At 36.4% G+C, this 24,959-nt stretch overlaps 2 long non-coding RNA genes across 2 annotated transcripts; one reads left to right on the forward strand and one right to left on the reverse strand.

The window, feature by feature from the left end:
• The first annotated feature begins 5,162 nt into the window (after positions 1–5,162).
• On the forward strand, positions 5,163–23,402 carry LOC129445979 (uncharacterized). Its single transcript, XR_008644979.2, has 7 exons — positions 5,163–5,688; positions 7,774–7,888; positions 8,374–8,455; positions 14,598–14,672; positions 15,455–15,529; positions 22,736–22,837; positions 23,288–23,402. It is a non-coding gene; the product is annotated as an uncharacterized lncRNA (long non-coding RNA).
• Positions 16,026–23,410, reverse strand: LOC129445978 (uncharacterized). The gene is made up of 3 exons (XR_008644978.2): positions 23,258–23,410; positions 22,669–22,828; positions 16,026–16,271 (listed from the first exon to the last, which is right to left on the reverse strand). It is a non-coding gene; the product is annotated as an uncharacterized lncRNA (long non-coding RNA).
• Positions 23,411–24,959: the final 1,549 nt, after the last annotated feature.

The raw sequence follows: 24,959 nt of genomic DNA on the forward strand, positions 1-24,959 counted from the left end.
GCATTATCAGACGCCAGTTCACCTCGCACTGTCCTGTGGCTGCCTTTCGTGCCTTCGCATTCAAGTAGCGTGGCAATCGGGATAGTCGGGACTTTTCCCGGTGGACTGGCAGTGTTTTGAGGCTGCGAACGCCGGTCTGATAGTAGTTATACATTGCAAGTTAGCAACACAATCTGGCAGCCTGATGTGCGTCCGATTCCCGCTGGTCAAACTCTGCAGCCTTTTTGCTCAACACAGTATATGAAAAAAAAGTGCTTAACCCGTTCGGCAGGTCCATAGGATTTACAAAAATACAGGGATCAGTGAGCGACCCCTCATCAAATGGTATAACGTTAGCCTGTTGGCCTTTGATGTGTTTATTGCAGTATGTATGCGGTTAGATTTGTCAAGCAGCCGCTTTGTGCTTTCACAATCCGTTTGCGCGCTGCAGCTGCTGACCGCTGCTTTTGACTATAAAAAATATCGTGTGATTGACAAAAGCGCAAAAACAATATAACAAATCATCTTTTTTTTCACAAAACAATATACTTTAGATATTATTTGATAGACTAGTAAGTGTGGATTAATGATGTTTAAAATAGCCTGGTGGTCAGGAAATTAATGGATCAAATCAGCAGATTTGCAAAAGTTTATTTATCGCCACATATCATAAATAAAAATTAGCAGTGTAACTTTGAAGTATACCACATTATATTTCCTACGTATATATAATTTCCACATTATAGACGAGAGTATTCAACGGCAATAAACGTCTCATATGGCAATAAATATTTTCACAACATTATTATTTCTAAAACGTTGACAAAATTATTTTCAAAGGAACTGTATTCTTACAGTTATTCAAAGATGCACACATTATTCCGCATATGACTTGATATTGACTTAACATAACAGCATCATTAAATGAATAAACAGAGAAGGAAGCAGGATTGATGTAAATTGTATTATTATAAAACAGCAATATTACTGAAATAAACCCTTGAGGTCAAACACGCTTAAAACCACACTAACAGGTCAAAATAAACAATATAACAGTGGAAAAAACATTATTATCTCTCAACACTTTATATGACAAACAATATATTTAAAGGAAATATTCTTACAGTATTCAAATATGCACACATAATTCCATTTATTACTTCCTGTTTATGAGCATGTTTGTCTGCGCTCTGTTAGGTGCGCATCCCTGTCTTCCAAACAGGTATCATTTTGTATAGTTCCTTATAATTAGCCATGATTTTATTATTGTGAAAATTGTTTTTTTGGCAGATTGATTACGGTTTGTATTACTCTGTTTTTTTTTTTTTTTTTTTGACCACCGAGGGCCTACAGATGTTTCTTCCGCGAACATTTCATCACAGTTCAAATAAACCCTGACTGGTACATGTATGTATTTATAAAAACATTGAAAACATTGTTCAAATCTTTTTTAATTATTTTAAAATACAGAAAACGGCGTTAAAACCCCTCAAAAAAGTAGACAGACTGAACTTCGACATAAATACCTTCTAAGTTTGAAATGTTTTGTGAAGAAGAAGAACCATTATCTGTTCCGGTAAAATTCTGTTCTTTAACAATAATGCATGGATTTTCATTTAACAAGAATAACCATGGTTTTACTAGGTTTAACTATGGTTGTAGAAAATCTGTAGTAAACATGTTTTTTTTTATTTTGATTTAAGGTAAAACAGTTCATTTTGGTAGGGGTCATTAATTGTTTTACTGTTTGCTGCATGTTAAACGACCATCTCCACCACAATTAAACGTAATTTTACTTCATATGTTTTGTTTGCTTCTCTAAAACGAATTTCATTTCATTTCATTTGTTTCTTAATTTTAATCTATGTTTTGTTAATAACTTTTGTGGACATAAATAAATAAGAACATTAAAAAGTATTGAATAAGATAAGACGACGTCACTGGCCACAGGTCAGAATATAGCCTACCCTTCACTACGCTTCTGCTATGAAAGAGTATAAAAGTACATTATAAAAGTTAAATGTATGTTTGGTCTGATCGGGTCAATATGCTGATGTCCGGGTGTGCAAGACTAGTCGATCTGCAATAATTATTCGAAAAGAAAAAAATCTATTCGAATGTTTTACGTGTCACTGCAGGGTTAATAATATAGAATGGTCATTTAATGCGTTATCACTTCATCTGTGTTATTTTATGTAAAGAAGTATACCTGAAAATTATTTTGTATTTATTTCTAATTGTTTTGGCCATTCGGTTCGCAGTAACCTATTTCGAGATTTAACGCCGCTGGGTTTTCTGATTTCACTTGCTCGCGTGTTATTTAGTCGTGCTCCGCATCATGAGAAATTAGCCTCTTTTTACCGATAAAACAGAAGAGCTAACCGAGACAGACACGGAGAATGAAACGAAACTTAGAAAACAATGCGGTGCTCTTATGAACCGGACTGCTGCAAACAGTAAAACAAGCAATGACTCCGTCTTAGATCCTTACGAACATTAATCATAGTTTTACTATAGTTAAAGCCAAAATCATAGTTACAACAAGATGGTTTTGAAAAACCAACCACCCAACAGCTTAAAAAACCTTAAACCTTACTGTAGTAAAACCATGTTATCCTTGTTAGATGATAATCCATTATTGCATAATTGTTTAAGACTTTTCACCGGAACAGATAATGTTCTTCTACAAAAACATGTCAAACTAAAAAAAGTAGTCTGTTATAGCCTATATACCTTTTATGATTCGCTACGTGTGAGGTTATAACATCATTATCTGTATTTTAAAATCATAAAAAAATGAACAATGTTTTCAATGTAAAAATACATTCACATACAGTCAGTGTTTATTTGAACTGTGATGAAATGTTCGCGGTAGAAACATCCGTAAAGTTAGGCTATTTGAATTCGAAGGCAGCCACAGTCCGAGGTGAACTAGCGTCTGATAATGCAGACAACTCGGCGAGAGGACCAAACAACGCTGCAGCTCCGCCACCAGACACGCAACAATCTCCATAAATACTAATATTTCTCTGTTTATGCTTCGGTCAGCGAATAACACTCTCAATCAGCCCTGCTGCCGCCATGTTTCCCACGTGAGAGGCCAGGCAATGGGAGTTGTTTGCCCCGCCTTGACGTAGTGATTCACATGGCGGGGGCGTGGTCAACACGGAATGCATTTTCAATTGAATTTTGCTACATCCGTTGCGCGCTATGTAAATGAAAATGCAATCCCAAGTTTCCCACCCGTAAATGTAAATGCATTTAGGGAAAATTTCATTTAAACGATCATTTTGCTACAGTTTTTGCTTGACTATGTAAAGCACATCTTATCAAACCAGCTAATACATTTCCAATTTAATTTTGCTACATCCATTGCACGCTGTGTAAATGAAAATGCAATCCCAAGTTTCCCATCCGTAAATGTAAATGCATTTAGGGAAATTTACATTTAAATGATAATTTTGCTACAGTTTTTGCTTGACAATGTGAATCACATTATATCAGTTCGGGTAATACATTTCCATTTTAATTTTGCAACTTCTAAAGCATTAAAATATGTATTTAAAACAGGGCTGTAGAAAATGGAAAATGTAAATTAAAGTATTACATTTTCATTTCTATTTTGCACCAAGGATTGCACATACATGCATGGAAAATGTAAACTTAAATACAGAAATGCATTGTCATTTTACATATTGCATTGTCATATTGCATATTACATTCTAAATTGAATTTTGCTACCCATATGCTTCCATAGAAGTGTAGTTGATTTAAGCATAATTATATGCTAGAAGTGCCTAATCTCATAATGATAGCTGCCAAAGATGTTGACTGGCAATAAGGAGAGCACTGACATCTATCAGCAGCACAGCTTTACTCCTGCAGATGAACTGTTATTGAAAGAAAAAAAATGGTGTCACTGAGAGACTGGTGGGTGGACAACATTGGCATTTCTGAATTTACAGTAGTACAAGGAATGATTGTGTAAAATAATATATGTTACACATATTCTTGACCAATCATTATTACATGACATGCAGAGTACACAGCTTCATTACTTGAGTAAAAGTACAGTTACCCCTTGCTAAATTTTACTCAAGAACAAGTAAAAGTACTGCAGTCAAATGTCTACTCAAGTAAAAGTAAAAAGTACTTGTTTTTAAAAGTAGTTGAGTATCAAGAGTACAAGAGTACATTTTAAAATTTTGCATTACTACTACCACAGTGCACATTGAACCACGTGAGATGATTGACAGCTGTACAGCAAATGATAATGATGAGGTAAAATCTGACACAAATCAGGAAGAGGAGACACACATCTCACTCCGTTCGCTCTTTGAGCTCTTCAGATCACATAATTCAGTGGAAAATGAATAGAAATCTTATTCTGTAAGACTAAATATTTTACTAACATGTGATAATTACTCATTATTTCTCCAAATATGTGCACCATTGTACTATAGCCCTGGTGGATTCTGTATATTTTATGTATTTGAATACAAATAAACCGGAGAAGATGAGAATAAATGTTTTATGAGTGATGATTTCTATTCCAAATAACGAACGTTACAGATTAATTATTTTGCACTCCTGGTATAAATTAAGAAATTAATGTCACTGCAAACCAGTTTAATCACAAACAGTGGTCAAATGATGAAGCTGGAGTCTTAAACCTGTCTTGTGATGCTGAGTTTGTTTGTCCAGACCAAGTAAGAGTGTGATGTTTTGAAGAGTAATAAATTTGAACAACAATAATCCAGGATCACCACCCAGATAGCACACGTACGTCGCGGAGATGTCTGCGCGATGTCTTGTTTTTCGTCTGGAAGACGTATTATTTAGGGCGTTTGCTCATCTGGAAGGCGTCGCCGAGACGTCCGACCCAGCTGTTTGCAAGACACCCAGCAGATCTTTACAAGATGTATGTTATTTAGAACGATGGTGAGCCGCTCTTTCACAGATCTTTACAAGATGTTAGAACGGCAAGCCGCTCTTTCACAGATCTTTAGAAGAGCTTAGAAAGACGGTAAGCCGCTCTTTCCCAGATGTTCTCACTCTCACACATTCAGCATGCTATTACCAATGTCATCGATAAGAATTTAAACACTATTTTCAACTTATGATAAAACAGAGAGTTGTTGATTTTATGAAATACATTTATTAAAAATTAAACAAAGAAAAAATGTATTGCATCACGTTACACGAGAGTATGTAAAACATATAAACACATAACACAAAATAATAATACACTTTACAAATAAGCATATATATACGGTAAATCCAACATATCCACAATAAACAACAAAGCCACAACATATTTAAAATCAACCACTTTCTGAGGCCAAGTAAGAAATCTTGAACTGATTTTTCCGCGTCTGCTGCAGAAGACAGAAGGACGAGATTCTGTATAGCTGAAGGTGCATTCTAAAAGAAACCATTACAAAAATTGTTAACGACATAACCAATTTAAAATTATAATAACTATAATTACAATGATAAATAAAAAGTATAAAATAATAAAGTTTATGAAATGGATTGTCGAACAAGGATAAAAGTATTCCGGAAGTTTATGTGTAGTCCCTGATAAGTGCGTCTTTGCGTCAAGTTCATGCCAGTATGCAAAAAAGTATGCTATTGCTAACAACACCATATGAGCAATGCCAAGAAGAGCGTCATTGATGAACATGATTTCAGGAACATTTGCTTAAGGTATAATCATTAATTTAAATAGTAAACTATTTGGTGCGGGATCAGTTAAATAATAACTAGAAATTGCATTGATAACTGGCAATTATGTGATTAGCTACTGAAGCTAGTTAGATATGTCCACTGTCTGTGGTTAATTTGGCTTGATCGTTCATTTAACCGAGTCTTGGGTACGTTTCTAAAATATAATCGCTTAATTAAAACTGTTTGTCTTCGGTATTATGGTTGCTATTTGTATTACATCCTCTTTGTAAACGATACTCAGTTGTATCTGATTATGCTGTAATGATAAGGCCATGCATGTGCATGTGTGTGTGTGCGCCTGTGAAAACCCAGCTTAAGTCTTTTTGTAATTTACCGATTTTACATAAATTCATCCAACATAATGTAAAGAACATTCAGTGAAATATTGGCTTAGTGAAACCATGTCAAAGCTCAAAACATAATGACATTAATAGGGGAAATCAAACTTTGATGCTTATCTCAGAATTAGATTTTTGACTGTATAACCTTGTTTTCACAAGCAGGGTCACATAGTGTAACTTACAACATTTGAATCTACAAATACTGATATTTGTTTATTTGGATTCCTTACTTGCTTGCTTCTTGCTTCTTGTTTTCTTCATGTTTGGTCCACTACTGATGGATTATTTGTTCACCTTAAAAATATAAATGTAAAGTAATATTTAAACTAGGGCTGTCAAAATTAATGCGTTAATAACGCGTTAACGCAAATTCATTTTAACGCCACTAATTTTTTTAACGGAGATTAACGCAACGCGCAATTTCTGTTTGACCCTTGGTCCAGCCCATAGTTGAATGAACAGAGACGCAGACAAATGTGACTCTCTCTAAATGAGTAAAAGGTTTTCATAGAAATAAGAACATTAAGCAAATCGTCTACCAAATCCAATGCTCTAAATGCTCGTTGGATATCTGATATGATCTTTATTTATACGTCTGAGAGGTGTAACGTTACCGTCCTCCTAATGCTTAGTCTAATACAAAAATGCGTCTCAATTCATTTTGGTTTCGCTTTTATGCATGACTTAGAAAATAGACTGCAGGACTTGCTTGATGTTAAAAGAGACATTAAGAGAGATAAAGTTAGTTACCTGATTAATGTTAAAGAGTTATTAAGAGCGACAAGACTCAAAAGCGATCCCCTCACGCTGACTGACTGATATCTGAAGCGCGTGCACACAACCCGATATATAGACATCTACACAAAATTACAGTTTTACAAATATCTGTTTTGATAAGAATTCACGCAGGTAGGCTCTATAATCTGTTATGTTTTAAGTAAATGTTTGGTTAACTGTTGGGTAAAACTATCTGATGTGTAACATTATATTAGATCACTTAGATTTTAAGCAGTCTGTCTCAATGTCAATCAAACAAAAGGAAAAAAAGTTGAACATACATTGATGATGTTTTTGCTTTGTGTGTGCTAAATCTATTAGTTTTACCAGTGATTTTAAGGTATTGATGTGGTAATATAATGTATGGATGTGGAAATTTTTGTGGTAATTTGACTCTTTCAACTTCAAACACGTGTAGTTCTGTCATATTTTGTTATATTTCAACAAATCATGCATTGTTCTATGTTTTAATAGAGAATGTCAAAATATGAACAACTATTTTTTTTAAATTTGCTAATTCCGACTCAACTTGCCAGCACAGGTCACAAATGATGCAGCAGCAAACAAAAATGGAGAAAGAAAAATCTTCTGAAAGGAAAATTAATATACAAAACAATGGCTGGTGATTCTGTTAAAATGTAAACAGGCTGTTGTTAACATACATTTGCATAAAGCATCTATATATGTATATATGATTAGAATATTAAAAACCTGAAAAGTGTTAAATTAGGGTAAATTTAGAATGGATAAAAATTTGCGATTAATTTGCGATTAATCGCAGTTAACTCATGAAATCATGCGATTAATCTAGATTAATTTTTTAAATCTATTGACAGCCCTAATTTAAACATAAATAATAATTTGTAATGCATTTTATGTTTACATCCCTTAGTAATAAGTAGGGTTGACAGTTAAAAACACTCAGTTTGTTAACCTTTGTCTCCAGCCTGTCTAGATTTTCAGTAAAGGTTGGAGGAAAGTCACCATTTTCTTCCTCTCTCCATCCGCATTTGTGGTAACAAGTGGCTGCTTCCCTGAAGAGACTGGGCCACTGAAGTCAGGTGGTTTGTCTTTATTTGCTTTCGCCCTAGGATCATTAGGACTGCATTTTCTGTAGATGCAATAGCAAAGATAATTCAATTAGTAGAGTAGCTTTTTAAATGCCCTTACTATTAAGTGCATGATTTTTATATTTTTAAACTGAAAATCAAATCGAAGTCAACAAGTGTGCACATTAATTGGGTACAGTACTCATAACTGAATTTATATATTTTTTTTAATAACTGAATTTGTCTGTCTTATACCAGATGTACATGTAAGTATACATTTTATTGTGGAGTTTTGAATGCTGATTGGATCATCAAACCTGCATCTGTTTGACACTTCGTGCTAGTTGTTGATTTAGGTTTTTCGTAAAAGTTTTTATAAATGAATGTTATTCATGTTTTTTAGGTAACTTACTTATTGAGTGCTTGCTTATGAGTCCTTTATGGATTAAACAGAACATTTTATATTACTAAATGTTTTGTTGCTTTTAAATGCCTAGCATTTTACGTGGATCAACACTCAAAGCATCTGCATGAGGGTCAGAATGAAGGATGCCCACTGGAGCTGGAATTGTTGATCAGGTAATTTTCACTTGTCACACCAGGTTCTCAACCCAGTTCCCCTTAAGCCCGGGATACACTGCATGATTATTGGCTGTCCCAGACGAAAGATTGCCATTGTGAAACAATCGTTGCGATTTCTGTTATCGTGGCTTTTCATCGGTGGTCCTATGTCAGGGATGTCCAATCCTGCTCCTGGAGGGCTGGTGTCTCTGCAGAGTTTTATTCCAACCCTAAACAAGCACACCTGATCCAGCTAATCAAGGTCTTAATAGGCAGACTAGATACTTTGAGGCAGGTGTGGTGAGAGAAGTTTTAGCTAAACTCTGGCCCTCCAGGACCGACTTTGGACACCCCTGTCCTGTCGTATAATAAGAGAGGTTCAAAGACGGCCGTTTTCCCGGTCTTGCGTCCAGAGATAGCCTATGATAGTTTTCTGACGGTTTTTCGAACATTGTGGACTCGGCCTTTAATGTTCACTCTCGCCTGATTACTAATCATCACCACTTGTTCCTCAGCAACTCTTAACTCATTAGCAATTTCTCTTCCACTCCATCTGGATTCCCATCTACTCGATCCTGTATTCATTTTCTTTTGTAGATGAAAGTTACTTACGTTATTTACAGTGACAGTAAAGAAATATGTGATGATATTCACCTGCGCTCTCCATCAGAGATCTGCTTCCCATGGTATCAGCTACCTTGTGTTTATACAATTCACTAAACTTGCCTGTTAGTCTTTATCCCATCTCTCTCTTCCATGTCCAACCCTGACAGAAAACCAGACATAACATCATCATGAGCACACAATGTGACAATTTGTTACATTTAGCAAGAAACAAGCTCTAATGTCCCATTCAGACATCCAGCGACCAGGAGTAGCAGAGCGAAACAATCTTGTTCATTTCAATCAAAGCTTAGCAAATTCCGGCACTCAGAGCGAAAGTGTCCAGCAACGCGAGAAAGTTAAAAAAGTTTAACTTTACGCAAATGATGAGCGAATTTCGGGAGCAACTACCAATAAGTACTTCTGCTACGCTAAAGGTACTTAACGATATTATAACCTCAATTGATAGCAAATGTTATTGTGCAGCTGTCTTTATTGATTTTGCCAAGGCTTTTGATTCCGTAAATCATTGTGTTCTTATGGACAGACTCAATAGCATTGGTTTTTCAAGAGAATGCATTGCTTGGTTCAAAAATTATTTTTTAGATAGAGTCCAGTGTGTAAAATCTAAGGACATGCTGTCCAGACCCCTGACAGTCTCAATGGGAGTGCCTCAGGGTTCAATTCTTGGGCCAACCCTTTTTTCTATTTATATTAATGAGATTGCTAGTGCTGCTGGTGATTCGTTAATTCATTTGTATGCAGATGACACCATCTTATATACATCCGGACCATCTTTAGATTCTGTGTTAAGTAACCTTCAATCTAGTTTTAATGCCTTACAACACGCTTTTCTTGACCTCCAATTGCTTTTAAATCCGAAAAAGACTAAATGCATGCTTTTTAATCGTTCACTGCCCACAGCTTATCCGATTACTGTTACTACTCTTGACGGGACTAAATTAGAATTAGTGGACTCTTATAAATATTTAGGTGTTTGGTTAGATTGTAAACTTAATTTTCAGACTCATATTAACTATCTACAGTCAAAAATTAAATCTAGAATTGGTTTTTTATATCGTAATAAAGCTTCTTTTACTTATGCGGCCAAATATGCTCTTGTAAAGCTTACCATTATACCTATTTTGGCGATGTTGTATATACAGTGGATATAAAAAGTCTACACACCCCTGTTTAAATTGCATGTTTTTGTGATTTATAAAATGAAACAAAGATGAATCATTTTGGAACCTGTTCCAACTTCATTCCCTACTTAAAACCTATATATAAAAGTAATTAACATTAAGAATAATTTTGTGGTGAAAAAATGGCAAGTAAAGTTGTACAATAACCAGGTTGCATAAGTGTGCACACCCTTTTACAATAGTGATTGTGGCAGTGTTCAAAAGCAACCAATCACATTTAGACTTAAGTTAAATATGAAGTAGTACATACCTGTCATCAATTAAAATAACTTTTTAACTATTAATGAAGTGTGCCTGGTCCTAAAGGATTTTTTTTGTGTATCATCCCACTGAAAAAGCCATTGTCTGTGTAGAGCTTACTCAGCAGGTACATGATCCCATTGTTGAAAAATATCAATCAACAGAGGGTTAAAAACATTTCCAAGACACTGAATATACAACCCCAAAACAGAAAAAGTTGGGACACTGTAGAAATTGTGAGTAAAAAAGGAATGGAATAATTTACAAATCTCATAAACTTATATTTTATTCACAGTAGAATATAGATAACATATCAAATGTTGAAAGTAAGATATTTTGAAATGTCATGCCAAATATTGGCTCATTTTGGATTTCATGAGAGCTACACATTCCAAAAAAAGTTGGGACAGGTAGCAATAAGAGGGCAGAAAATTTAAATGTACATATAAGGAACAGTTGAAAGACCAATTTTCAACTTATTAGGTCAATTTGCAACATGATTGGATATAAAAAGAGCCTCTCAGAGTGGCAGTATCTGTCAGAAGTCAAGATGGGCAGAGAATCACCAATTCCCCCAATGCTGCAGGGAAAAATAGTTTTTTGAGTTTCTCAGAGAAAAATTGCAAAGAGATTGAAGTTATCATCATCTACAGTGCATAATACCATTCAAAGATTCAGAGAATCTGGAACAATCTCTGTGCGTAAAGGTCAAGACCGGAAAACCATACTGGATGCCTGTGATCTTCGGGCCCTAAGACAGCACTGCATCACATACAGGAATGCTAGTGTAATGGAAATCACAACATGGGCTCTGGAATACTTCCAGAAAACATTGTCAGTGAACACAATCCACCGTGTCATTCGCTGTTGCCAGCTAAAACTCTGTAGGTCAAAAAAGAAGTCATATCTAAACATGATCCAGAAGCACAGGCATTTTCCCTGGGCAAGGCTCATTTAAAATGGACTTTGGCAAAGTGGAAAACTGTTCTGTGGTCCAACGGATCAAAATTTGAAGTTCTTTTTGAAAAACTGGGATGCCGTTTCATCTGGACTAAAGAGGACAATGACAACCCAAGTTGTTATTAGCGCTCAGTTCAGAAGCCTGCATCTCTGATGGTTTGGGGCTGTATGAATGCGTGTGTCATGGGCAGCTTACACATCTGGAAAGGCACCATCAATGCTGAAAGGTTTATCCAAGTTCTAGATACATATGATCCCATTCAGACGTCGTCTCTTTCAGGGAAGACCTTGCATTTTCCAACATGACAATGCCAGACCACATACTGCATCAATTACAACATCAAGACTGCGTAAAAGAAGGATCTGAGTACTGAAGTGGCCAGCCTGCAGTCCAGATCTTTCACCCATAGAAAACATTTGGTGCATCATAGAGAGGAACATGCGACAAAGAAGACCTAAGACAGTTGAGCAACTAGAAGTCTGTATTAGACAAGAATGGGACAACATTCCTATTCCTAAACATTGGCCCTCTTCCAGCTGTTCCTTATATGTACATTTAATTTTTCTGGCCTCTTATTGCTACCTGTCCCAACTTTTTTTTGGAATGTGTAGCTCTCATGAAATCCAAAATGAGCCAATATTTGGCATGACATTTCAAAATATCTTACTTTCAACATTTGATATGTTATCTATATTCTACTGTGAATAAAATACAAGTTTATGAGATTTGTAAATTATTCCATTCCTTTTTTTACTCACAATTTCTACAGTGTCCCAACTTTTTCTGTTTTGGGGTTGTACCATGGAATACTGTAAAAACAATAATCCACAAGTGGAGAAAATATGGCACAACATTGACATTACTAAGACCAGGCATCCACCTAAAATTTATGAGAAAACCAGGGAAAAAAATGGTAAGGAAGGCTGCCGAGAGGCCTACAGCAACATTAAAAGAATTGTAACAATATCTGGCAAGTACTTTATGCTCCCTACATGTGACAAAAATCTCCTGAATTCTTCATGTTTGGGCTATTAGCATTTTTAATCAAAAATATCATTAAGTCCATCTAAAGTTTGTAAAAACTAATATTTCTATATCCCAAATCCATGTGGAATAATGTACTATAGTCAATTGAGACCAAAGTTGAACTTGGGCCGTTATACCAAAATATATATTTGGTGCAATAAAACCCACATCACATCACCAAATGAACACCATGCCCAGAGTAAAGCATGAAGGTGACAGCATCATACTTTGTGGCTGCTTTTCTTCAACTAGAACTGGGGTTTTAATCAGGGTGGATAGAATAATGAATAGCTCCAAATACCTGTCAATTTTGGCCCAAAACCTAAAGGCTTCTGCCAAAACACTTAAAATGAAGAGAAATTTCACATCACAGCATGACAATGACAGAAAGCACACATCTAATCAACAAAGGAATTACTTCACCAAAACAAGATCAAGGTTTTGGAATGGCCCAGCAAGAGTCCGGATCTAAATCCCATCCAAAATCTATGGGGTGATCTGAAGAGGGCTGTGCACAGGAGACACCCAACCAATTTGACAGATTTAAAATGCTTTTGAAAGGAGAAATGGCAAAATATTGCAAATTCAAAAGTGTGAAATTGATTGACACATTCTGATTAAGATTGAATGCTGTGATAGAATCTAAAGGTGCTTAAACTAAGTTTTAGTTTAAGGGTGTGCACACCTACGCAACCTGGTTGTTGTACAACTTTACTTGCCATTTTTTTACCACCAAAGTTTTCTTATTGTTATTAGCTTTAATATATAGGTTGGAAGTACGGGATTAAGTTGGAACAGGTTCCAAAATGATTCATCTTGTTTTCATTTTTTAAATCACAAAAACCTGCAATTTTAACAGGGGTGTGTAGACTTTTTATATCCACTGTAGAATAGCCCCAAAAGTTTTACTAAATAAACTAGATGTAATTTATCATAGTGCTATTCGTTTTGTCACTAAAGCCCCGTATACTACTCATCACTGCGATCTTTATCCTTTAATTGGTTGGCCTTCATTACATACTCGCCGTTGAATTCATTGGTTACTAGTTATTTATAAGTCTTTACTAGGCTTATCCCCCTCATATCTTAACTCATTGGTCATGGTAGCAACTCCAATTCATAACACGCGTACTTGTAGGTACATTTCTCTGATCGTTCCCAAAGCCAAGTCCGCTTTCGGCCGCCTTTCTTTCCACTTCTCTGCAGCTAACGACTGGAATGAATTGCAAAAATCTTTAAAATTAGACGAACTGATTTCCCTCGGTAGTTTTAAGCATCAGCTTTTAAAACTGCTTACTGATTCTTGCTCATGTTAACAGTCCAGTTATGATCTATAGTATTTTAAAAAGTGTTTAAATATAAGTTTTATACATTTATAAATTTCTTAAGGTCTATTTTAGAGTAAACGTAATGTTTATTTTGAATTAATTATATTGTATGTAGCACTACACCTGTTGTACATCTGTTTTTTTTTTTTTTACTTGACTGGATATTAATTTTTCTCATGTGTAACTCTGTTGTGTCGCACTGTTTCTGCCTTATCTTGGCCAGGTCGCAGTTGTAAATGAGAACTTGTTCTCAACTGATTTTACCTGGTTAAATAAAGGTTAAAAAAAAAAAAGCTGTGGAATTCGTGTCATTGTTCTCTCGTCAGTTACAGCAATAGACAGTACTCATTTATTTATTACAAACAGATTTAGAAACGTTTATTAAAAGAGACAAGGTACACACAGCGAGAAAGTCGCTGGGTGTCTGAATGAGGCTTAAGGTTTATGCGGCAAATGTTTTAGAGTCCAAATTAACTAGTGGTGCTGATTTTAAAGGATTTTTTGGGGTAGTTTTGGTTTTAACCAACTAAAAGACTAACAAATCTTAAATGTCCAGTGTTCAGCTATATATTCAGCTATGTTATTATAAAAACTAATGTGAGTTTTTGTTTACTTCCTGTAATGTTTCTGAATTATCAGCTGAGGGTCTCGAGACAGAAAGTGTTCTCTGAATCAAAAATTAACATGTAATATAACAATGTAATATCTAGTGTTATGTTGTTTGTGATAATGTTATGAAAATTTTAAATTGTTCCTGTTTGCTCCCCCAATGTGCTAATTAATGCTCTTTGTTGGAGGTGGATCAACACTCCAACCACCTGCATCTGGATCTGCTTTAGAGACACCCACTGGAGCTGAAAAAGATGAAGCAGGTGAGTTGCACTTGTTACAAGTTGACACACTAAAAATTAATGCTGAGTCCTAACGAAACTAGTCTTGATTCCAGCAACACATTTTTTCCTGAACCTTAAATGCAAAAATGCTGCATAACATGACAATCACAAATCATAAACATCTAACCCCTGTGGAGGTCAAGTTTCTTAGACTAGCAATGGGTGTGTGAACACAACTTTAACATGTCAGAACTAAAATTAGGGGTAAAAGTAAAAGTAAAAGTTCTTAAAGGGATAGTTCACACAAATTAAAATTCTGTAATTCACTCGCTTTCATGTGTATAAATGTTTTTGTTCTGATGAAAATGAAGGAATATATTTTGTAATGTTTGTAACCAAACCGATCAGAGGCCCCATTGAGTTCCATAATAGGTTAAAAGACCACTATGGAAGTCAATGACGCTTCTTGTCAGTTTGGCTACAAACATTGCTCAAAAATGACTAACCATGCATATTACAACTAGCACAAGATTAAACCTTATTGACACGCTGTCATATTTGAGCATAACATGCTGATCTGTATGTTGCCATGAATATGCAGCATATTGATTTTTAAGTAAACCTAAAATATTAATTTGTAGGTAACTTACGCCGTATTTGTCCTTGGTGGTCACTCTGGGGAGACTCAAAATAAGTGCTTTATGGATTGAACAGAAAATTTAGTATTGCCAAGTGTTGTGTTGTTTTAAATACCATGAATATCATGTTTCTATTTCCTTCCTCATTATGCTAATTAAGTGCTCTTTTACCTTGCATGTTAGGTGGATCAGCATGTAAACCATTTGCATAAGAATCTGCATGAAGGATGCTCACAAGAGCTGGGAATGCTGGATCAAGTAAGTTGCCTTTGTTATGCACACAAAGGCCTCCCTTACTAAAGATATTCAATGTTTATGTAATTAACATTGTTTTAGTTTAGTTGGACAGCAAACAGGTGTCCGCTTTATAGAGCGTTTAGAGGGATGCACTGCAGGCTTTGACTTATACATTTAGCTACTGAAACGCTCTTTAAACACATTGTGTGCTTTTTTATGATGGTGTTGTTAGTTATTTAGAACAATGCCAAGCTGATCTTTTTAAAGATGTCAATAAGACGTTTATATGCCTGTGAGATGTCTGATTGCACTGCAGGCATCATTGTATTTTAATTTTCCTCTCCCATTAACACAATTATTTTTATAAAACAATGTTGCACTGTCTATCTACAAATTATTGCACAAAATATTTCCATATGCATGTTACAATTACAGAACATGTTCATCAGGAAGTAAACCACACTACTCTTAACTTAAAATAATACATGCATTTGCCTATTTTAATAATAGGTAAAGAAACTTAAAATAATACATGCATTTGCCTATTTTAATAATAGGTAAAGAAACTATTTTAACTTGAACACCATATTAAATATAATATTAAATGTAAACAACACTACACTTTTGTCATAACAAACATGACTTCAAAACATATAAAACAACAATTACACCCTCCCTGGGGCCAAGCGTAGGAAATCTTTGATGATTTTTTCTGCGTCCGCTTCAGTTGGGGACAAAAGGATCGGATTCCTCATAGCTGAGGCTGTATGTTAAAAGAAACAATTAAAATAATTAAATCAGAAAAAAGTACCTATTAATCACACCAATTACATTAAAATTAACACCAAATATACTTCTAAATAAATCATGCAAAGTAATACAAGCATAAAACTCACCCAAAAGTATATATGGGTTGGTAGTGGGTGATATATTATTTTGGTTTTGTCAATTCAAAAGTAATCCATATATATATATATATATATATATATATATATATATATATATATATATATATACAGTTGTGTTCAAAATTATTCAACCCCAACTGAAATTGATTGTTTTGGCCGGTTTGACATTGATTTTGATCATTCAGTCATCCTGCTTACAATTACATCAAAGAGGCATGTGTAGGTCAGACAAATATAACATAACATTTATAATGAAATAACCACAAATGTCTTTTCTGTGCTCACATCATTATCAGTTTTATTCAACCCCCAAATGACATTCAATCTTAGTACTTAGTACAACATCCTTTTATAGTTAAAACAGCTTTTAAACGTGAAGCATAGCTTGACACAAGTGTCTTGCAGCGATCTACGGGTATCTTCGCCCATTCATCATGGGCAAAAGCCTCCAGTTCAGTCACATTCTTAGGCTTGCGCACTGCAACTGCTTTCTTTAAGTTCCACCAGAGGTTCTCAATCGGATTTAAGTCTGGTGACTGCGATGGCCACTTCAAAATGTTCCAGCCTTTTTTCTGCAACCATGCTCTATTGCATGGGTCTTCAACCGGGGGTCCGCGGCCCCCAGGGGGTCCGTGACGGAACTGCAGGGGGTCCGCCAAATGATGTTTAACTACAAGCTATTTTTTGGTTAAAAATTTAAAATACATGTACAAAACGTTACATGTCCCCTTTAAGTTGTGCACGTGCGTGGCCGCATAGGTTTGAAGGCGCGCGTTCAGTAACTTCAGTTTAGCCAGCGGACCAAAATAAAATATCTGAAGATTATAAATGTACACTCAGGAAGCAGCAGTAGCGACAGAAATGTCATCATAAAACAGGTAAATCTTATGTGTGTCTTTCTTTCGGAATGTCATTTTAGAATCATTGCGTCTCTTCTATATTTCTGAACTTGGACGGCTGTTTCACGCGGTTCAGATTTAAAGCGCTAATTCAACAGGCCAATTACACCACACCGTGTCTGCATGTTAAACTGTGACAAAACTATCGCTAGCATTTAAAAATGAATGAAACGCGCGCCGTGATGGTGCTTTGTGCAAGATTTATAGTCGGGTTGAAATCTGCCTCTCAAAAAGTTGCCCCAAAGAGATGCGCGCGGACTCGTTGCATGTTGTTCTCCTGAGTCTGATATGAAGCTATGCAGAAAATAAACCTGCGTTATTCAAACTCGTGACAATGACGATACACGAGAAAGGCAACAGACCTCAAAATTATAAAGTAGCACAACGTCTATCACCAGCAGAATAGAGTCTTTGTGCCATTCACCATGATCAGTCATCTTTATAAACTGAAAGCCCTTGTCTAATTCACAGTAAAATGAAAATATATTACACTGCAAATACCTTAAAATAATATTATTTTATTATTATTATTATTATTATTATTATATTAATATAAAAACAAACTCTACTTTAACAAAAAAATTATGCATGTTAATATAGTATCATGGCTGTGTGACAATATGTTTTTTTCTATATATAAAACAGTTCCAGTCCTTGATTATGATTGGTCATCAGTTGTACTTTACTCCACTTTGCATTGTGCCTAATACGAAAAGGTAGCCTCTCGTACCTTACTGCTTACTTAAATATCTCTGTTTTACACATTTAGTATTAGGGGGTCCCTGCTCCATGCCTCTTTCATCTAAGGGGTCCGCGACCCAAAAAACGTTGAAGACCCCTGCTCTAGTGGATTTGGAGGTATGCTTGGGATCATTGTCCTGTTGAAAGGTCCAACGTCTCCCAAGCCTCAGGTTTGTGACGGACTGCAACACATTGTCATCCAATATCTCCTGGTACTGAAGAGAATTCATGGTACCTTGCACACGCTGAAGTTTCCCTGTACCTGCAGAAGCAAAACAGCCCCAAAGCATGATTGACCCCCCCACCATGCTTCACAGTAGGCAAGGTGTTCTTTTCTTCATAGGCCTTGTTTTTCCTCCTCCAAACATAGCGTTGATCCATGGGCCCAAACAGTTCTAATTTTCCACAGAACACTATCCCAAAACTTCTGTGGTTTGTCCACATGACTTTTGGCATACTGCAGTCGACTCTTTTTATTCTTTGGAGACAGCAAGGGGGTGCGCCTGGGAGTACTGGCATGGAGGCCTTCAGTACGCAGGGTGCGGCGTATTGTCTGAGCAGAAACTTCAGTACCCACATCTGACAAATCTTTTCTCAGTTCCTCAGCAGTCACACGGGGACTTTTTTCCACTCTACGCTTCAGATAGCGCACAGCAGTCGCAGTTAGCATCTTTTTTCTGCCACGAGCAGGAAGCGTTTCAACAGTGCCCTTTGCCTTGAATTTGCGAATGATGCTTCCTATGGTGTCTCTTGGTATGTTTAACATCTTTGCAATCTTCTTATAGCCATTGCCCTTCCTGTGAAGATTAATCACCTCTTCTCTTGTCTTTCTGGACCATTCTTTTGACTTCACCATGTTTGTAACCACACCAGTAAATGTTTAGAAGGAGTTGAGTATCACAGTCATTTTAAAGCTGCCTAATTGGTGCTTATTGGGCTTTATTGCTGTTCCCTGACATCCACAGGTGTTTTCAATACCTGATTGAAAACACTTCAATGAACCTCTGTTCTTCAGAGTGGTAGTTCTTTAAGGGGTTGAATAATTGTGTCAATGAAGAATTCACAAAAGAAACATTTACTACTATATTACAAAACCAATTGATGCCATTTTAGTTGCATATGGTTCTTTAAGAAGTCATTGTAGGATTTCATTCTGAATACAATTACAAATGTACACTAATTTCCCTAAAACCCTTAACAGCATTGGGGGGGTTGAATAATTTTGAACACAACTGTATATATATATTAGGGGTGGAACAATACATGTATTCGTTTCGAATCGGTACGGGGGTCGCGGTTCGGTGCATGAATTTAAAAGGAGAATACACGGTATGAAAATAAAAAAACTTGCGTGCAAAATAATTAATGTAATGCGGAACTACTGTTAGATACGCGGGTTCTTTATGGACAGCTAATCTGTTGCCCCGCTTTAGCTCTGAAGCTCTGATTGGCGCCGATGCAGCCGAGCTCCGCCTATGTATGCGCTCTATCAGAGCCCGTCTACATTCTCTGGCACTCTGCAGTTTTTTTGTCAGGTCGACGCCGGTCCAGTCAGTGAGTGAGCAGCCGACAGCGAGTATGGCAAGTGGTGTTCCACAAGAGCTAGACGTTCCGCCAGCCTCTTTAAGATCGCAAGTTTGGCAAAACTTCAGTTTTCCAGTCAGTTACAGTAGTACAGGCGAGAGAGTGGTGGAAAAGACGAGGACAGTGCGTCGGCGTTGTTAGGTATGTGAGTGGAAATACATCTATTACAGGGCTCTCAAGTCTCACGCATTCACCTTGACAAACACACATTTCAGTCAGTTCAAACGCCACACTTTGTATTTCTCACGCTGAGAAGTAGGAGATAAATTGTCCTGCTATATACAACAGGCATACGCAGGGCAGTTCTGTCGAGTTCAGCTGCTTTCAGTTTTTTATGCGTGCTCAACTTTCAGCAGCGCCATCAGCGTCAGAGTACCGCGAGAAATCTTGCGGAGGAGGCTGATTTCAAATCGCTCTTGCGTTACTTTGACGTCATCCACTTGTCGTTTCTTACAGCGCCTCGTGAAGTCGTACACACCTATTAATTCATCCTACAAGCCTATTTTTTTGTTCTTTAGTACATTAATAGGAAATAAGGCCAAAATGTAATTTTAAAATGTATTTAGGTAACACTTGTAATACATTTGAACCCATATTTGTATGAAAGATGAGTACAAGATTACTTAAAGAGGTATACATTTTTGAAATACGAGATAGTATGTTAAATGCATTTCAGTGCATATTCATGACATCTCAAAATAACACTGATAAGGAAGGACACCTATGTTTTTAAGATTAGCTTAATGCCTTCTTCATTTTTGTTTTGCTTTTCCCTCCATTGTACCGAAAGTGAATCGAACCGTGGCGCCTGAACCGAGGTACGAACCGAACCGGGACTTCTGTGTACCGTTCCACCCCTAATATATATATATATATATATATATATATATATATATATATATATATATATATATATATATATATATACACACACACATTTACAAGTTCCACCTTAACTGTTTGTGCCTGCAAATGTATGTTGATGTTACACTCTCTCTGTCTTTCCCTATTTTGCTCTATAATTGGAATCAAGTGATGTGAACTTCATTCTCCTTCCCTCGCTTGCTCTCGCTGGATAATTGTTAAAATGTACATTCTCTAAAACTATTTCATAAGCATTAGGACCATACTGACTAGACAAACCTGAAAATTTGACTTTATTTCTATCAATTCTCCACTGTTCGTTTTTGAGAATTCACAAGATTCTGATGTTTTATTGAACATGTTTTATCATCCTGCAGATGACAAAACGAGTGTTTCCTTTATTTGGGTAGTTTTACTCTTTATTTTTATTATGTAGTGTGTGCTATTGGTGATGGTGTTTGTTAATACACGTTATTATTACAAAAAAAGTTTGTTACAAACACACTTTTGACTAATAACATCACTGATGGTTAGAAGTGTTGGTAGATTTAACTAACAATACATACCATGGGTATAACATTCAAATTTTTGTTAAAAATTCAATCATTCTCTCTCCCTCTCTCTCTCTCTCTCTCTCTCTCTCTTATAACTTCATTAATAACTACATTAGAATGCTATCCATTGTCAGCTTTAAAATTATATATTTTAAATATTATATTTTAATATTTTTATATACAATAACGATTTAAGTACAAAAAAACGGACGAATCCCTTTAAATATATCATCTGATCGTTGTCTTGAGGTGTAGTAAGCGTAGTATAAGCGGGGAATAATTGACTTTGGGCTGTTGAACACATATTATGCAAAAACAAACTTTAATTTTGTATGCGCTTAATTGTGATTTATTTTTTGACAGCCCTAATTTGTGTGTGTGTTTAAGAGGGCATCATGTACTTTATTATTTAAAAACAGCCTAAAATATTTTTTCGATTATCATACACTGCACCAGTTTATTTGTAGGATTTGGTGTTTTCTAAATGGTGAGGGTAAAATTAGTAACTAATCAGTAGGTGGCGGTAGTGCAACCGAAATTGATTTGCTATTCCCCAAAAAACAGTAGAAGAAGAACGTAGCACGAGGCTGGATGCAGAAATGCGAAGAAGACATGTGGGCCAAAAGGTGAGCTGCATTGGAAGTTTTTTTGAAGTATATTTTAATACTACCGTACTTATGTATTGGCATGGGATCGGTTAATAACTTGAAAATATTTTTGGGGGGATATCATAATGGCCTGTTTGCTGTCTAGTTGGCGAGTATTTGCTAAGTTTCTGTAGTTGGGCAACGGGATTTCTGAAATGTTTACCTGGCGATTTAAACATCCAGTAGTTCTTAACAAGGTTATGACTTGTTTGTACAGCAAGTTTTTTGTGATATATCGGTATTTTCCACCTACAATATGCGGGATTAGATGCTACCTTCTATATTGGTTTCGTGTGATCCTCCCCCACTCTCGCTCCGCACGTGAACTGCACCTCACCCACTCCATTACAAGTCGCATGCTTGCACATACAATGGAAAATTGTTTAACGTTTAATATGTAATCTGTTGTCGTGTCATTTTAGTGGTTCTAACACCTGTTTTATTTTGTGGATAGAGAGCGTCAATGGTACGTTCTTGGCGTGTTCAATTGTGCTGTCACATGAAAAGTGTTAATCGCGCCCAACTAATAGCCTTTTATACACGTGGTCACTTTATGTATTCCATCCATTGACATTTGGCTACATAAATGCGACTTGGGAAAACTGCTATGAATCCGATCTTCTACTCCCGCGCAAAATGCAAATACACTATTGATTACTCCGCCTTAAAAAAAAACTTCAGACGGTGTTGAAACAAAAGGATCCGCGTCTCCTTGCTCGGCATACTGTTTGCGCGCAATTCAGAGGGTATCATTGATTTATATAAATTACTCGATTGCGCATAGAACGCTAAACAGCGTGAGGTGAAGCCAGAGGGTATGCATTGACTTCACTTTACCACGTGACCACGCGAGAGCTCGCCCGGTTGAGTGGCAAAACGTGCAACAAAATGGCTGGTTTTCATAGAATGACTGCCCTGCTATTTTATCTACATGTGAATCAACATTTTAACATTTGAACTTACCTATTAAGAGGGCACCAATATTTGTCTTACGGATTCCTCTTTTGTCTCCCCTACCACACCAATTCAGTTGCCGGGCAACATTACTGGTGAACACCTTGGAGCAAATTCTCCATACTGTCTTCTTCATATTTGGCCCACCGCTGATTGATAGTCTGCTCACCTTCAACAGGTAAAGTTTGAAGTAATATGTTAGCATTAAGATTGACCTGCATTGTTTAAAGTAATGACTTAAGTTAAGATTTTGTAAAACTCTTCATGAAGGATGCTTCTATTTGATCCAAAGCAATTTTGTGAATTTATAAGAACTGATCTTATTGCTGGTTCAAGCGCAAAGCACTTTAAGTCTTTAAATTCAGCATTGTTAAAATCTACATTTGAGTCCTGGGCCCGTATTCATAAAAAATCTTAGCGCAAAGAATTCCTGCTAGTGACAAAATTGAGAAAGTTCTTAGAAATGTGGGTGTATCCCCCTACAATCAAAGAAAAGATCCTAGTAAAGAAAGGAGTAATTCAGAAAGCATAATTACATCTTAACAGATGTCTCAAATTCAAAAACCGTTGTAGGTTTAATGATTCCAAAAATTCTTACCATTCTCTGCATAAACCCTTTGTCTGCTAGGTTTTGTTCTAGCCTGTCTAGGTCTGCAATGGATGCTAAAGGAAAGACACCACCTTCCTCTTCTACATCCATTTGCATTTGGGGTACAACGCGCCTGTTTCCCAATAGAGACTGGACCAGTGAAGTCAAGAAGTACTCATGCCAGAAGTACCTGCAAGTATATATTTGTAAGGTTTTTATTGTTAGATGTATTATCATGTGCATCTTCTCTGGTGGATCTTAAGAACATGACATTTTATTTAGGGTGAAATGTAACGCTGACATTTTTTAAAAAATTGTCCCACCCATATATATGTTTTGCCCTAATTTGATTTGCTTAAGATATGCAAAGCTGAAATGGAGTTTGAAAGCTAAAACTTAAAGTAAGCTTATTATGATGGCTTGAAAAACACAGTAAACAAAACAACTTGGGTTTAGGTCAGTGGTTGTCAAACTGGGGGCCGCGAGATAGTGCCAGGGGGGGCCCAGTTTTATGACATTTTATAAAATACATTAATTTACCATGAATTCTGTGTAATTATACCTGAAAAAATAAAGCTACTAACCAACAGCACTACTTTGTATAACTTAATATTTTTTGTTTAATTCAAATGTTAAATTTTAGAACAGTTTTTTGTCATAAATTTTCTTTGGGGGGCCGCGAAGGAACATACTGGTCACAAGGGCGGCCGCACGCAGAAAAAGTTTGAGAACCACTGGTTTAGGTAACTTACTTGGTGTTCTTTCTTGTTGGTTCCCCAAGGGACTTAGAACAGATAAAGGGCGTTCTATGGGTTGAACAGACATATTGTGTCGTATTAGAATGTGCAAAATGCAGTGAATAAAATGTTTTTGTTTACTCTTTCCTATTAAGTTGATGCTTTTTACATCGAGTGTTAGGTGGATCAACACTCCAGCTGTGATGGTCTGCCTGAGTGATGCCCACTGGAGCTGAGAAAGGTGGAGTAGGTTGATAAGTTGCACTTGTTACATCTGTAAAAACAAATTGCCTGCTTAATAATGCTTACACGCATTTATCTATGACACTCATTGGCTGAGATAGATTTTATTTTTTTTGGCTGAAATGTTCAAAAAAGGCTTTCTTGAAGATTGACCTCAATATCTTTTGTGTGTGAAAATGGGAAAAAATGCTGATTTTCAGGGCTCTATTTCTCGCCCCGAGAAGGTCGTAGACACTATTTAGGATTCGTTGGAAAGCCCCTGAGTAGACCTTTCGAAGGAACCCGAGTTCGAGGGCCTCTAGGAGCATTTGAAAAAATGGGCAAATTTCGTATATCTCCTGCGTTTTAAAGGGCTCGGAGAGACCTTTCGAACAACACCAGCCTCGAGTCTCTACGACGTTCCCTTGTCGAGATATAGTTTTTAAATTTTGAAAATTTGTGAAAAAGGCTTGTTTTTTAGAGCTCGTTTACTCGGCCCAGGAAGTTTGCAGAGACTCGACCGAGGGTTCTTTGGAAAGCCCTCGACCTGGACTCGAGGGCGTGTTTCTCTTGTGGGTGGAGCTATGGGCATCTGAATATGAGAAAAAATGAGTTACATTTTTTGAAGGGGAGGTCCTAGAGACTTGGGGGTTGGGTCGTTGTGAAGAGGGCGACGACACCACCCCCACGACCCCACCCCACGTCTCTGCGACATTCCTGGGCCAAAATGGTTTTTTTTTTCTTAAATTGCA

This window comes from Misgurnus anguillicaudatus, chromosome 12, assembly GCF_027580225.2.
Source record: "Misgurnus anguillicaudatus chromosome 12, ASM2758022v2, whole genome shotgun sequence".
NCBI classification, from domain to species: domain Eukaryota; kingdom Metazoa; phylum Chordata; class Actinopteri; order Cypriniformes; family Cobitidae; genus Misgurnus; species Misgurnus anguillicaudatus.